Genomic DNA, 12,502 nt, shown 5'->3' with positions numbered 1-12,502 from the left:
GCGGCACTGAGGAGGGTCCACGCTGCCACCAAGCTGCCCACATCCCAGAGGGGCTGGACGTTATCCATGCACAGATGTCAGCTGCAGGACCTTGCTGCCCAGCTATCGTCTCTTGTTTGCAGAAGCTCTTCTACAGCGAGGACCAGCTGACAGCTTTGTTAACAGGGTGCTTCCCTTTCTTCCTTAACTTGGGATCTTGAAAGAGTAAACCCAGCTCTGTACTTCCTTAAGGAAACATCGTGCAAAGTTCCCGGGCTGTCAGAGACGATTTGTCACCCCAGGCCTCAGTGTCCCCATCTGCACACTCGGTGTCCCGCAGGCACTGCGGCCCAGGGCTCATGGGTGCAGGTGTCACAGGGCGCCAGCCTCTCCCTGCAGGGCACAGAGCAAAGGCCCCGGAGGACTGGCTGGCAGCCCGCTCGAAGCCTCGTTATCTTGCAAAATGCAGAGAGCAGCAAGTACATTCAGACGAATGAATGGCCTAATTAGGATTTCACGGAGAGTGAAAATATTTTGAAAAGAAAAAGTTTAACTAAAGGCATATTTGAAATACCAAACTCATCAATTGCAAACGACAACCTGGCAAGATGTGCCAGGGGGGCGGGGTGTCTCCTTCTCCCCACCTGACAATGGGCAGCCTTCCCTGTGGGCGAAAGAAACTGGGCCTCAGCCTACCCAAATCAGAGCTGCAGGGGGGTGTCCCCACAGAACAAGACCTAACTCAGGGCGGAACTGACGACTCTGGGTGCCCCGGTGGAAGGTCACGCAGGGACGGAGACGGACGCCCAGGGCCTGGGGAAGAAAGGCCCCTCAGTGGCCTGACAGTCCAGTCCAGGCAGCAGAACAAAGCACAGCAAGCCAGGGAACCGCCAGAAGCTGACTGTGGCTGGCGTGGCAGGGAGAGGCCCCAGGGGTGAGCTGAGGGGCAGGGGCTGCTCCAAGAGCCACTAGGCCAGTGGCCACCTCAGGCTTGCACAGACCACCCAGCACGGCTGGCGTGGCACTGTCCCTCCTGGTGGCCTGGGCCCCGCAGCGCAGTCACACCACCAGCCGGGAGGCACCCTGAGCAAGGAATGGCACAGCCAGAAGCTGGCATGGCTCTCGCACAATAACACAGCGGCCAGCGCGAAGTGTCACCTGTGCGAGCCCCACAGGGCAAGCAGAGCCAGGTCTGAACCCAAGTTCCACCTCGTAGAATGTTATTCCTGAGAAGCATGTGCTCCAGAGTGGGAAGGGGCTGGGGGCATCCCTGGGGCCGTGGTCTTCACTCCTGCCTCTCATGTTGAGCCCCCCTACCCGGGGAATGACCCACGAGTCCAATCACAGAGACCCCTGGATGCCTGGCTGAGAGCCGCCCACAGGCGAGGGCCAGCACCTCGCTCTCTGGCAACGCAGGCAAGATGCTTGCGAGGCAGGTGGACCGGCCGACCCAACCCGAACTGAGACACAAACAGGCATGCGTGTGCCTGGCCCAGTGGTGCTGCCACTGGAGGCCCTGGGGGTGCCAAGCCCATGACCCTAGAGGAAGAGGCCCGTTCACCCCCCACAGCATGACAAAGCCACTCGGGCATGGGACAGCCATGCCCTCCCAGCCACAGGGAGTCACACATTCACAGGCCGGATGCTGCAAAGGGGCCCAGATCACTGTGGGGGCTTCTGAGGGGCCTTCCCACAGCAGGGACCTGTTCTCAGTAACCAAGGAGGCTCAGGGGGGCTGGAGACCTGGTGAAACCAGAGCGGGATGCACACGCGCACAGGCCAGCACACCAGGGGTCCCGGGGAGGAGGCCCCGACTGCGTGGACCAACTTGCACCTGCAGGGCAAGCGCGAGGCCGCCCGTGACTTTTCAGAACAGAGACTGGTCAAGGGGAGGCCCCGACCTGATCTTCTAACAGGGCCACAGGCACCTCGAACCTGAGGATGCGGTATGTCACATTTATAGTTCCTGGTGATAGAAAACATCAGTCAAGAAACTGTTCAGATACAACCATATCAACACAGTTCAGCCCCTGCCTCACATTTATGTCACAGTAAATTCTAGACGGATGGAATCTCAAGTGTAGACGCGGACCTGGAAACACCGACAGGAGAAGACAGATGTGTGTTTATCTGGCCACATGCTAGACAACGCATGGAACAACAGAAGGATTGAAGGAGGAAGAATTCCACAGATTCCACCAAAACGTGAAAACTTTGAACAATTTTTGAACACGAAAGCCATCATAAGCAAAAATTAAAAGGCTGAAGAAAGACGGATGAAGGCAGGACCCACTCTGTGCGCAACTGCGACCCCAAGAGGCCCCACAGGGGCCGTGGCCACAGAGGCCCAGCCTCCCTCAGCCCGGGTGAGGCTGGTGGAACCAGTGCCCGCGAGGCTGTGCCTAAGTGCCTGCGGCAGACACGAAGAGTCCGTTACCAGACTCGAGAAGCGCAGGAGATGGGGTAACAGGAAGAGGCAGAGAGAGAGGGACAGAGAGAAACAGGGAGAAAACGAGGAGCATGAGGGAGGAGGGAGAAACAGGGACAGGAAAAGAGCAGCAAGGGCAGGCCCAGCAGGCGAGGCGGTGGGCAGCCTCCCACAGACCTCATCACCTGCCATTTGGTGTCTGGTTGGCCTGCCAATCTGAGGCACGGTGGTCCATCAGAAGCTTAGGGGGGTGGGGGCAAGCACCTACCACCCTAAGCCCCAGATGCCATGCCACCTGTGCCACCAGCAACACCACGTCCCAAGGCCTGGTGCTCTGGCCCAGCAAGCCCTGGACACAGGCTGAGCCTCTTCATCCCAATCCACAAGGCCCCATGTGGCCCAGCAGTCTGGCCACTGAGATGCTTGGCCAGACCTTGGTCCTCCCACCTGCCTGGCTGGCAGGTTGCCACACCCGAGGTCCTGTGGAACACAAGAGGAAGGAGCAGGTCCCCTGCCCTCTCCTGTCTTACAGCCCTCAGCACAGGACACTCAGGCGTCTGGAGGCTCCTGAGTCTGTAGCCACTGCCTTCTCACCACCACCCAAGTAAGGTGCTGGCTGGGCCAGGCCATCCGTGCTGGACACCCAGGGACACTGAGAATCCACAGGCTGGGTGGGCTGAGCCTCCCACAGAGACGGGGCTGGGCGGGGCAGGGGCAGAGGGCCGGGCTGGGGCCTGGGCTCCCGCACTGGGGCAGCACAAGTGGCCACCACACTCTGCAAATCAGGCAACACAGCAAACTGACAGAGTGGTACCAGCAGGGCTCACTTCCCACCACACAGGGTCCTGGGGACCACAGGGACCACTCAGCCTCCGTCCCTCCTATACTTCCTGGGCACCATGCCTCGTGCCCCTGGAGCTGTGATGAGCAGAGAAGCCCACGCAGCAGGGCCAGCACCAGTGCCCTCGCCATGATCACAGCAGTCACGGCCCCTCCCCACTCCAACGGGGGCCCAGGGTGGCTGTGTGTGCCAGAGGCCATCTGGCCCTTTCAGACAAAGCCTCCTCCCGGCCTCAGTGCCCTCCTCTAGGAGCCGCAGCATGTGGGCCCATTGCCTGTCCTGGCTGGCAGCTCCAACCTCCCTGGTGCAGCAGGGACTACCCTGAGCCGGGAGCGAATCTGACGGCCTGTGCGACACCAGATACTGCCGTGCCAGGCATCCAAGTCAAGGAGGGTGTGAACCAGTCCAGCTAATGTCCTGGTGGGCTGTCCCCAGTGCACGCTTGTCCATCAAGCCAGACGTCCCTCAAGCCTGTATCTGTGGTCCATACCCAGGCCATCGGTGAATTCAAGTAGGGGTGGCAGGAGGCCCCACATCCAGCCTTGTCCAGCCCAGGGCCCTGTGCCCACCCGGGTTGAGGCTGGCCGGAAGCACACACCACTCAGGCCACAGTCCATCCCTCCATGGACCACACCCACCGGCCCACCACCCGTGTGAGGAAGGGACGTCCCTGGAGGAGGTCAGCATGTTCAGACACCCATCCGGCTGGCTCCACATCCTGCAGGGAACCAGAGGGCACCTGGTGAAGCCAACCGGCGGGGTTAAGTCCCTTCTGCATGGGGCCAGAGCCCCAGCTGGACACTGTCATCCCTGACCCAAGGGCGTCTGGTGGTGCTCCAACACAGACTCGCTCCCACATGACCGTGCGTGTTCTCACCCCCACCCCACTGGGACTGTCACGTCTACAGTTTGCATCGGCTGCCATGGTCCCTCCTGGGCGTTTCTTATGCTGTTAACTATCCTTCAAAACCCTGACCATTTTGAGCCGATGATAATGTCTCCCTTCTCCAGAGGTTGGGTGTGCTCTGCTGTGATAAACTCCCACACCAGGATCCCACTGGCCTGTTCAGGGGGTCATGGCCCCCAGGGGTCTGCCCCCCTCACTTGCCCTGGGGCACAGGCTGCCTGCCTCTCCTGAAGCTCCCCGAGGCCAGCCCCCATCCATGTCCCTCCTAGGCCAGCAGCCAGCCTCCCAGTCCTGGACCAAGGACCATGCAGCTTCCTGTCTCGGCCAGTGGTCTGGGGACACGTTCCCTCTCCTTGTGTCTAGGTCTGGGGATGTTGCCAAAGTGTTTGTGTTGTAAAAATGAAAAACAGGGCACCACAGACAGGCTGGAGGCCACCTCCGGCAGATCACAGTGGCAGAAGCTCTCTCCCCTTGGCTCTGCAGTGTTTACCAGGTTGTTCCAAGCTTCTGTCCAACCTTCCTTTGTGGACATGGCTCATTTGCGGGCCTGCAGGTGGGTCTCTCTGCCTCACAGTAGCCCCTTCATCACGGGGAGGGGCTTCAAGTCAGGGTGGGATCATGGGGGGAGATCAAGATGCCAGGGCCAGAGGCAAGGAAGAACGGGGAGCTCAAGCCAGGCGTGTGTGTGCATGCGTGTACACGTGTGTGAGTGAGCACCTGGGAGGGGAGGCGTGGTTGGGAGTCTACCCACCCACTGCACCCTCCCCACCCACAGCAGGACCTGCTGCTCCCACCCTGAGGTCTGAGGCTCAGGGATCAGCTTTTGCTTAGAATGTGATGCTTCTGGGGCACGTCTGCTTTTGGCTTAAACGTTCACATAGACCTTGTTCCATGGAGAACCACGTGCTTTTCTTATCAGTCCTGATAACCACCAGCCTCTCCCCAGTGCTGGCTGTGCCCCATCATCTCGGTGACTCTCACTAGGGGCCTGGGGTCAGCCCAGGACACCATTTTACAGATGGGGAAACCAGGTCCAGGCAAGGCAGTGCTGGGCCAGGATTTGAACTCAGGTCTTCCTGCCCCTAGGACACACTCCCCGCAATCCAGCCACAGGAAGAACGTGGTTCCCGCCTCGTGGGACTCCAGCAGGCCAATAACTCCACAAATGCAGAGGAGGGCCGGGAGTCAATGCCAGTGTCGGGGGCGGGAGGGCATCTGCAGGGCTGCAGGTGGGGAGGGGGCCCGAGGGAGCTTCCTGCAGGAGGGTGGGAGCAGGGGGGCAGGGAGGGTCTGGGGATGCAGGGTGGTGGTGGGACCTGAGGTGGAGTCTGTATCCCCAGGGTGCCTCATCTCAGCAGCACTGTACAGATGGCGGGTGGGGGGAACAGAACCTCATAAGAGCCCTGGGGCCATGGAGAGACAGACGGACAGGTCTGAGATACGAAGGTAGAAGCATTGATGGGATTTGTGCCGAGAGGGTGGGGGTACCTGTCTCAGGGAGCCCTTTCTAGCATCCCTCAGAGGTGGTCCTGGCCAAGGACCCTGCACCAAGAGCCTCGGGGCCAAGGGACCCACCCCCAGCCTTGAAAAGGCCTGCTGTGTCCCCGACTGGGGCAGGAGGCCTCTGCAAGGGCTGGCCAAGAGTCAGAACAGCACAGACCACAGATGTCTGACAGCATGAGGCAGCCCCCATGTGCACAAACCAAGTCTGGCGGAGGGACAGAGCCCAGGCTGGGGGGATGCTGGGCAGGCAGCTCAGGGCCGCAGTGGGTGGTGAGGAGCCCGGGTGAGGGTCAGGCCGGCCTGACTGAGAGCTCGCTCTGCACTCGAGCCTTGAGTCCTGCTCCACCACAGCAAATCCTGACGTGCCCTTCCAGGCCGCTGGTCACTCTGTGCACATCTTGAAAAGGCACCACTTTGGCTGCACCCTTGTTTTACAGAGGACACTGAGGCAGAGAGAGGCACAGCCCTGCGCTGAGTGGCAGACACAGAGACCTTGCCCGGACCACTGGGCAGTGGCAAGATGGCCTATGGGGGCCAGGGAGGTGCCTAGGGCACACGCCCGAAGGAGGACCCCACCTCCACGGTCCCTGCTGGAGCCTGTGCTCAACAACCCCGTCACCCAGCCCTCGGCCTCCCTCTGCTGTACTGAGGCGGTGAGGGCACAGGGTACTTGCCCCTCTCCAGCTCCCCACCCTGAACAGGGGGCCTGGAGAAAGCAGAACTCCAGCCTCCCAGCGGATGCCTTGGCGGGTGCCTTGGGAAGGGTCCCACCTCTGGGGGAAGCTGGGTGGAGCCAGTCTTGCTGGCCATGGCAGTCCTGGGTGCCCTCTGGTGGCTGCACTCAGCTTGTTGCTGCTTTGCTAGAGGCCGCTGGCCCCTCAGGGTCCACTGGGGCGGTGGTGAGCGCTGTGCCTCACACACACACAGCCCGGCTGGGGGCCCTGTAGGTGATGTAGATGTCCACCAGCTCTGGGCTCTTCTTTCCGACCTGTGAAATAGGCTGAGCTGTGCAGCTCTCCCATTTGGGAAGCCCCAGGAAGGAATTCCTGACCCTGAGTCTCTCTTGGTTACTCTCTGATTCTGGGGCTCCTGCAGAGTGGCTGAGGCCTCATCCTAGTCTTGATGGAAGCTGGCAGCAAGGGAACAGATGTCTTCCCCAACCCAAGCCACTGCTGGGGAAGGTCCCAGAACCCCTCGCTGCCTCCCTGGCATCCCACAGCACCCCAGCTCTGCCCCCTCCCTCCCTCTGCTAACGCAGGGCACATGCTAGGGGCTGGCCGAGGCTCTGTTGGGCCTGGTGTCCCCATCCCCCTCTGCGCTACAGTTCTTGGCTCCTCTTGGAAGTGCAGGATCCCACTGCTTGTGGTCCCAGGCCTGTCTCCTGGGATGAAGGGGAGTGAACCCACCTGAATCCTTGTGCAGCACAAAGAGGGATGGAGGTGCAGCCCCCATGGAAACTGGGAGATGCAAAGGGAGCCCTGAGGGGCCACCCTGGGGGAGGCACACAGCCCAGATTGGGGGGCATCTCTAACCTGGCAGGACTGAGGGCTGGCCCAGCTCACACAGGAGGCACCTGGTCAACAGGCACTTGTGCCCATGAGGAGAATGGGGTGACGGCTGTGCGGGTTGTGCTTATGTGACCTCCTCCCCAGGCCAGGACCAGAGTCCTGAGCACAGCAAGTGCTCTGTGCCCAGCCCTGTGCTAGATGCCTGTGGACCTCAGAGTTGGGGGTATGGGGCGGCAGGGAACAGACAGAGTACTGTGGATGGGACAAGGCAAGGCTGGGGGGAAGCACGAGTGCCCAATTCACAGCCTCACACGCTGTGGCCAGACCCCAGGTCCAGCTCGGGAACTGCTGTGGGTCCAGCACTGTCCCAGATCCAGATACACTGAGCCCAGGACAGGTGGGACCTGCTTGGGGTGGGCAGACCTCTGGCAGCCTGGACCTGGGAGTGGAGGTTCCCAGTGCAGCCCTGTGTGTGTCCTCACGGGGGAGGTTGCCCCACAGGTGCTAAGCCGGTCACCATCCAACCCCCTGGGTTCATAAACCCTGACTCGCCGTGTGCCCTGCTCGGTGACTCGGGAAAGGGGTGTGAGTGAGGGGTTATAAAATGAATCGATTCTAAAGAATGAAACCCTTGGGGCAGTTCTTTTCTTTTCCTTGTTCCTAAACACGCCTGGGTCTAAAGGGAAAGGCCGCTGGAGTTCCCAAGTTCCGTTTCCACTGGGACACGTTATACAGACGTTAGAAACGGTGACATACTGTAATAACCCAATATTTAATTATTTAAGATTAAAATAGGAAGGTTGGGGATCTCCGGCTGCCCGCCCAGGGTAACACCACGGCAAACCTGGGCCGAGTCCCACTACGAGTGGAGGGGACACGCCTCAGCCAGGGGACAGGGCGCAGGGGTGACGAGGAGGGGGACCCAGGTTGGGGCTCCGGGCAGGAACCCCAGGCAGCGTTCCCTCCCTCGTCCTCTGGGCGGCGGGAGCAGCGCGGCGCCGGGACATCCCTCGGCCCGGCCGTGCCGGTGCTTCCCGGCGGCGTGCCGCCCCAGGAAAGTTCCCCTGCCCCGGGCCCCTCCAGCCGATGGAAAGTTTCCGTGGCTGAGCGGCGCCAGCTCCAAGCGCCCGGTCGAGCAGGGGGAGGACACGGCTCATGTTGGGCCGCGGTCTGAGGGGCGCGCGGACCGAAGCGCACGGCCGGTCAGGCAGGACCCGAGGCTGCGCACAAAGGGACCCGCCCCCGTCGGTCCGGGGTCTTGCGCACCGCGGCGCGGGCTCGGTGCGGGTGAAGCAGAGCCGGTCTGGACCCCCGACCTTGACCCCTGCCCGGACCTCGATTCGGGCCCCTGCCCATCCCGCAGCCCCGATCCCGGCCCCGACCCCGGTCCCCGGCCCGAGCCTACCTGGAGCGCGGCGTGGGCGGCGCCGCAGCGCGGCCCCCGCCCCAGACGGGCGTCCCCGGGTCCCTCGGCGCGCGGCGTCCCCGGTCGGGCGCAAGTGACTGTCCCGGGGCCTCCGCTCGCACCGGTGCAGGACTCACTCCCCGAGGCCAGCGCAGCCCGTGGCAGCCCTCCGCCCCTCTCGCGGCCCGTGCGCAAAGAGGGCCTGCCGGCGCGGCGACCCTCGCCCCGCCCCGCCGCCGCCAGTGTTTCCATTGGTCGGGAGGCCCGGCAGCCGGCACCGATTGGACGGGCGCGGGGAGACACCGGCTTGCCACTGGGCGCTCCGGCTGTCCGTCTCTGCCGACCACGGCCCCTCGTGGAGTAGCGGAGGCCCGGGCACCTGCCGGGACCTCTGCGGCTGAGGCCCGGGCGCGGGCCGCCCCTTCCGGCGGGTCGCCCCCTCCCGGTCGCCTTGGAGGACGTCCTCGGACCGTCCGCCCCGAGCGGGGAAGGGAGCAGGCCCGACGCCCCATCGCCGGACTCGGGCCGGGTCGCCTCTATCACCACCCCCAGTTCCCAGGTATCCTGCTCCAGCGCCTGCTGTTGGGCCGGCGCTGGGCGCCACGCCCTCCCTTCAGCGTCAGTTGTGTGTATTCCCCACTATCCGCGAGGGAGCGTTCTGCTGCCCTCCCATTTTACAGACGGGAAACTGAGGCTCAGAGAGGTTCTCACTAGCTTTAGGTCACCGGGGCTCCAACCCAGTCCATCTGACTCCGGGGCCTGGGCGCTCTCCCACTCTCATTAACCCCAGGGTTCCCACTGTGGAGGCCGGAGTGGGTGGGGCTGGCAGTTTTTCAAGGGTAGAAAGGGACCCCTCGGTGAACAGCGGTTTTCCTCCTCGGTCAGGGATAACTCGACAGACACCGTGGGCTCAGCCCATCCTGCAGGGCCCCAGGGACTGGCCTCCCTCACGCGGCTCACCGAAAGGCCACAGGTCTGGGCCTGGGGAGGAGAAGTTTGTGTGTGCATTTTCCCCGCTTTCTGGTGTCCATTTCCTCCACCCTACCTGGGGTCATGCAGGATCCCTGTGGGGCTCAGCCACCCGAGTTGGGTTTAGCACAGGTTACATTTCCCTGCCAGGTGGAGAGCAGCCGCCTGGTCCCTGCAGTGACACAGGGCCCACACATGACCACAAATGGGACCACAGCCCTAGGCCAGCTCCAGGTAACTTTGGGGTGCAGGGGGCTCCAGTGTGGATGCTGCCCAGTGGGGCTTGTTTCAGGGGGTCCCTGACCAGTGACCCTGGCTCGTGTGTGGTTCTAAGCCGTTCTTGCTCTGGTTGCACCTGGAGATGACCAGATCCTCAGCTCACCGTATTCCCCAAGGCTGCACAGAGCCACATGGCCCACCACAGTGCTAATTGGGGGGACGGGGGGGGGGGAGAGACATTCATGTCTTATCCACCCACATCAGGGGTCCACTGTGTTCACCCAGAAGTTCCTTGGTCAGAACGAAGAAATGGAAATGATTTGGGGCTAGAATTCACCACTGGTACCACATTGGGTTCCCCTGTACCCTGGCATACATGACAAATCAACCCCCAGCAGCCACTCAGAGCCAGGCAGCCACAGCCAACTGACTGGAATTGGCACTGGAGGTGTCACCAGCACTAGAAGTGACAGCCATTTGGCACCCTGGCACAGGGATATTGCTTGAAGCTCTGGGTGGGCAGAATGAAGGGTCCCTCTCCAGAACATGGCAGACCCTTTCCTGTATTTAGGAGTGGATTTAATTAGCCCGAAGTTCTCTGTGGATCTCTCCAAGGGCATTGGGCCCTGGTCCTCCTGCAGCCCCTCCTCTCATAATGACCTTGTGGCCCAGCACCACCCCTTTCCCACACACTTGCTGATGGTGGCAAGAGGGGCTGGACAGATCTCTGCTGAGAGGGCAAAGGGGAGAATTGTGTACCAAGATCGGCCCAAGTGAGGACTCCCTCCATCCCCCCTCATCCCTACCCCCACCTCTCCTGACAGGCTTCCAGAGACCTGTCTGCTGTCAAGCTGGCTCACCAGCTGCACGGAGGGTCAGGGCAGGCAGTGCCAGTTCCACGAGGACCCACCATGACCCAGGCTGCAGATGGGGGTCAGAAACAGAGTGCAGAAGAGATGGTCTCTACCCCTAGACCACTGCCACAGGGCCCAGTAGCCTGGTCTCCTCCATTTTGCCCTCTCTACCTAGCTTCTGGCCAACTCTGTAGGGACATACCTGGGGCATGTGAGGAAAGCTGCAGGGAGAAAAAGGTTTCAGCCAGATATTAGGAGGAACTTCCCAACAGTTGCAGATGCATGAGATCAAAAGGGTGACCACACAAGGTAATGAGCTCCCCATCTAAGGATGTATCTATGTATGTATTTATATATATTTTTTTAGATTTTTTTTAACGTGGACCATTTTTAAAGTCTTTATTGAATTTGTTAGCTCCCTGACCAAGGATCGAACCTGCACCCCCTGCATTGGAAGGTGAAGTCTTAACCACGGACCACCAGGGAAGCCCCTGGATGTATGTATTTAGAGGTGGGGTAGCAGTGAACCCCTTGTAGTCCTGAGACCACCCCCACCCAGATGCATCTCATTGGGCGATGGCAAGGTGGGATTTAAAGCTCCACGGAACCCAAGCATGGCTGCATCCCCCTTTGCAGGTAATGGGAAGGCACTGCTCAGGAGGGCTTGACCAGTCTGTGTCCCACCCCTCTAAGGCATTGGCCCAGTGATTTGGGGCAGACCACTGCAGTTGCTGCCCCATCCCCCAGGGCATGGTCACTCGCCTCCAAGCCCCCCAGGTCCTGCTTATTCAACACTACTATCTCTTGGCTGGACTGCATGATCCAGCTGCCAGGAGGGGGTCACTGGCACCCACCCAGCATGACTCTCTTGCCAGATGGCAGGAGGGAGGACTGAGTGTCTCACTGGGTCTGCTGCCTGCTGGCCAGGAGTCCTTGGACGTCGGGAGTCCTTGGCTTCTGTACCTGTAAAGGGCTTTTGTTGAGTTCCGGGAGGAACATAGATGAGATGGCAAGAGAGTGGGGTGGAATGGGCCTTTGGGGGTGTCATGCAGGTTTGGGTTTTACTCTTGTCTCTGTTTACTACCAGCCAGGCCCTTGCCCTCTCTGAGCCCCAGTTTTCACAGGGCGTCAGTGCTCCAAGGAAGGATCAGGGCACCTAAAACCTCAACACAGGGCTGTGGAGCTAATCCAGCCACTGCTACTTGCCATCTTCTTTTGACTTCAAGCAAGTGACATACATACTGCTCTGAGCCTCGATGTTTGCATCTGTAAAATGGGATAAATGAGAGCTGTGTCCTGCAACTCTGGGTTTAGAGCACTTAGCACATTGTTATTAACCTTAATATAACTATTTGCTGAGGGCCCACTTTGGAGCAAGCCCTGGGCCTCTCTGCACTCAGACCCCAGACATAGCCCAGAGGCAAATGTGCGCAGGGAGCCCAGTGAACGACTCTGTCCTCTTGCAAGGGCCCGGGTCAGTGCCCCTTCCCAGCCTCTTGCTCACTTGTAACCCGGTGCAGATCGAGCCGGCAGCCCTTCATCCTGGGGCCGGCCCTGCAGAACAGCCTCGAGGTGGGTTAAAGGCTGCAGTGGCCGGTCCAGGGTCTGTCCTGAGTTTGGCAGGGATGTCAGGGGTTAGGGGTGCAATGAGGAAGATGGCCAGTTCAGAGGCATGGAGGGGGCAAGCAGGGCCCCACCAGTGAGCATCCCCGCAGAGCCTCCAGCAGGGCCCAGTGCAGCGCGGGACGCTGGGCGGGCAGGTGACATGTCCTCGAGGGCAGGGCCCAGGGCCGGTGTCTGAACCAGACGAGCTGCGAAGGCTGCAGGGGTCACGAGGCGCAGCCGGGCGCTTGGCGCAGCCCCGGGGGCGGGGCGCCGGGAGGTGCAGC

At 61.2% G+C, this 12,502-nt stretch overlaps 1 protein-coding gene across 4 annotated transcripts in view; it reads right to left on the bottom strand.

The window, feature by feature from the left end:
• Positions 1-8,764, bottom strand: part of ARVCF (ARVCF delta catenin family member) — a 35,997-nt gene extending 27,233 nt beyond the window's left edge. For 3 of the 4 annotated variants that reach the window (XM_060310382.2, XM_030836430.3, XM_060310383.2), the window contains exon 1: positions 8,572-8,764. The gene's annotated coding sequence lies outside the window, so the exon portion shown is untranslated. The remainder of the gene's footprint in view (positions 1-8,571) is intronic. The other variant, XM_030836429.3, reaches the window with a different exon arrangement.
• Positions 8,765-12,502: the final 3,738 nt, after the last annotated feature.

The sequence above is a fragment of the Globicephala melas genome, chromosome 13, assembly GCF_963455315.2.
Source record: "Globicephala melas chromosome 13, mGloMel1.2, whole genome shotgun sequence".
Taxonomy (NCBI): Eukaryota; Metazoa; Chordata; class Mammalia; order Artiodactyla; family Delphinidae; genus Globicephala; species Globicephala melas.
Note: the sequence above shows the minus strand (reverse complement) of the source record. Positions and strands in the feature narration are given on the sequence as shown.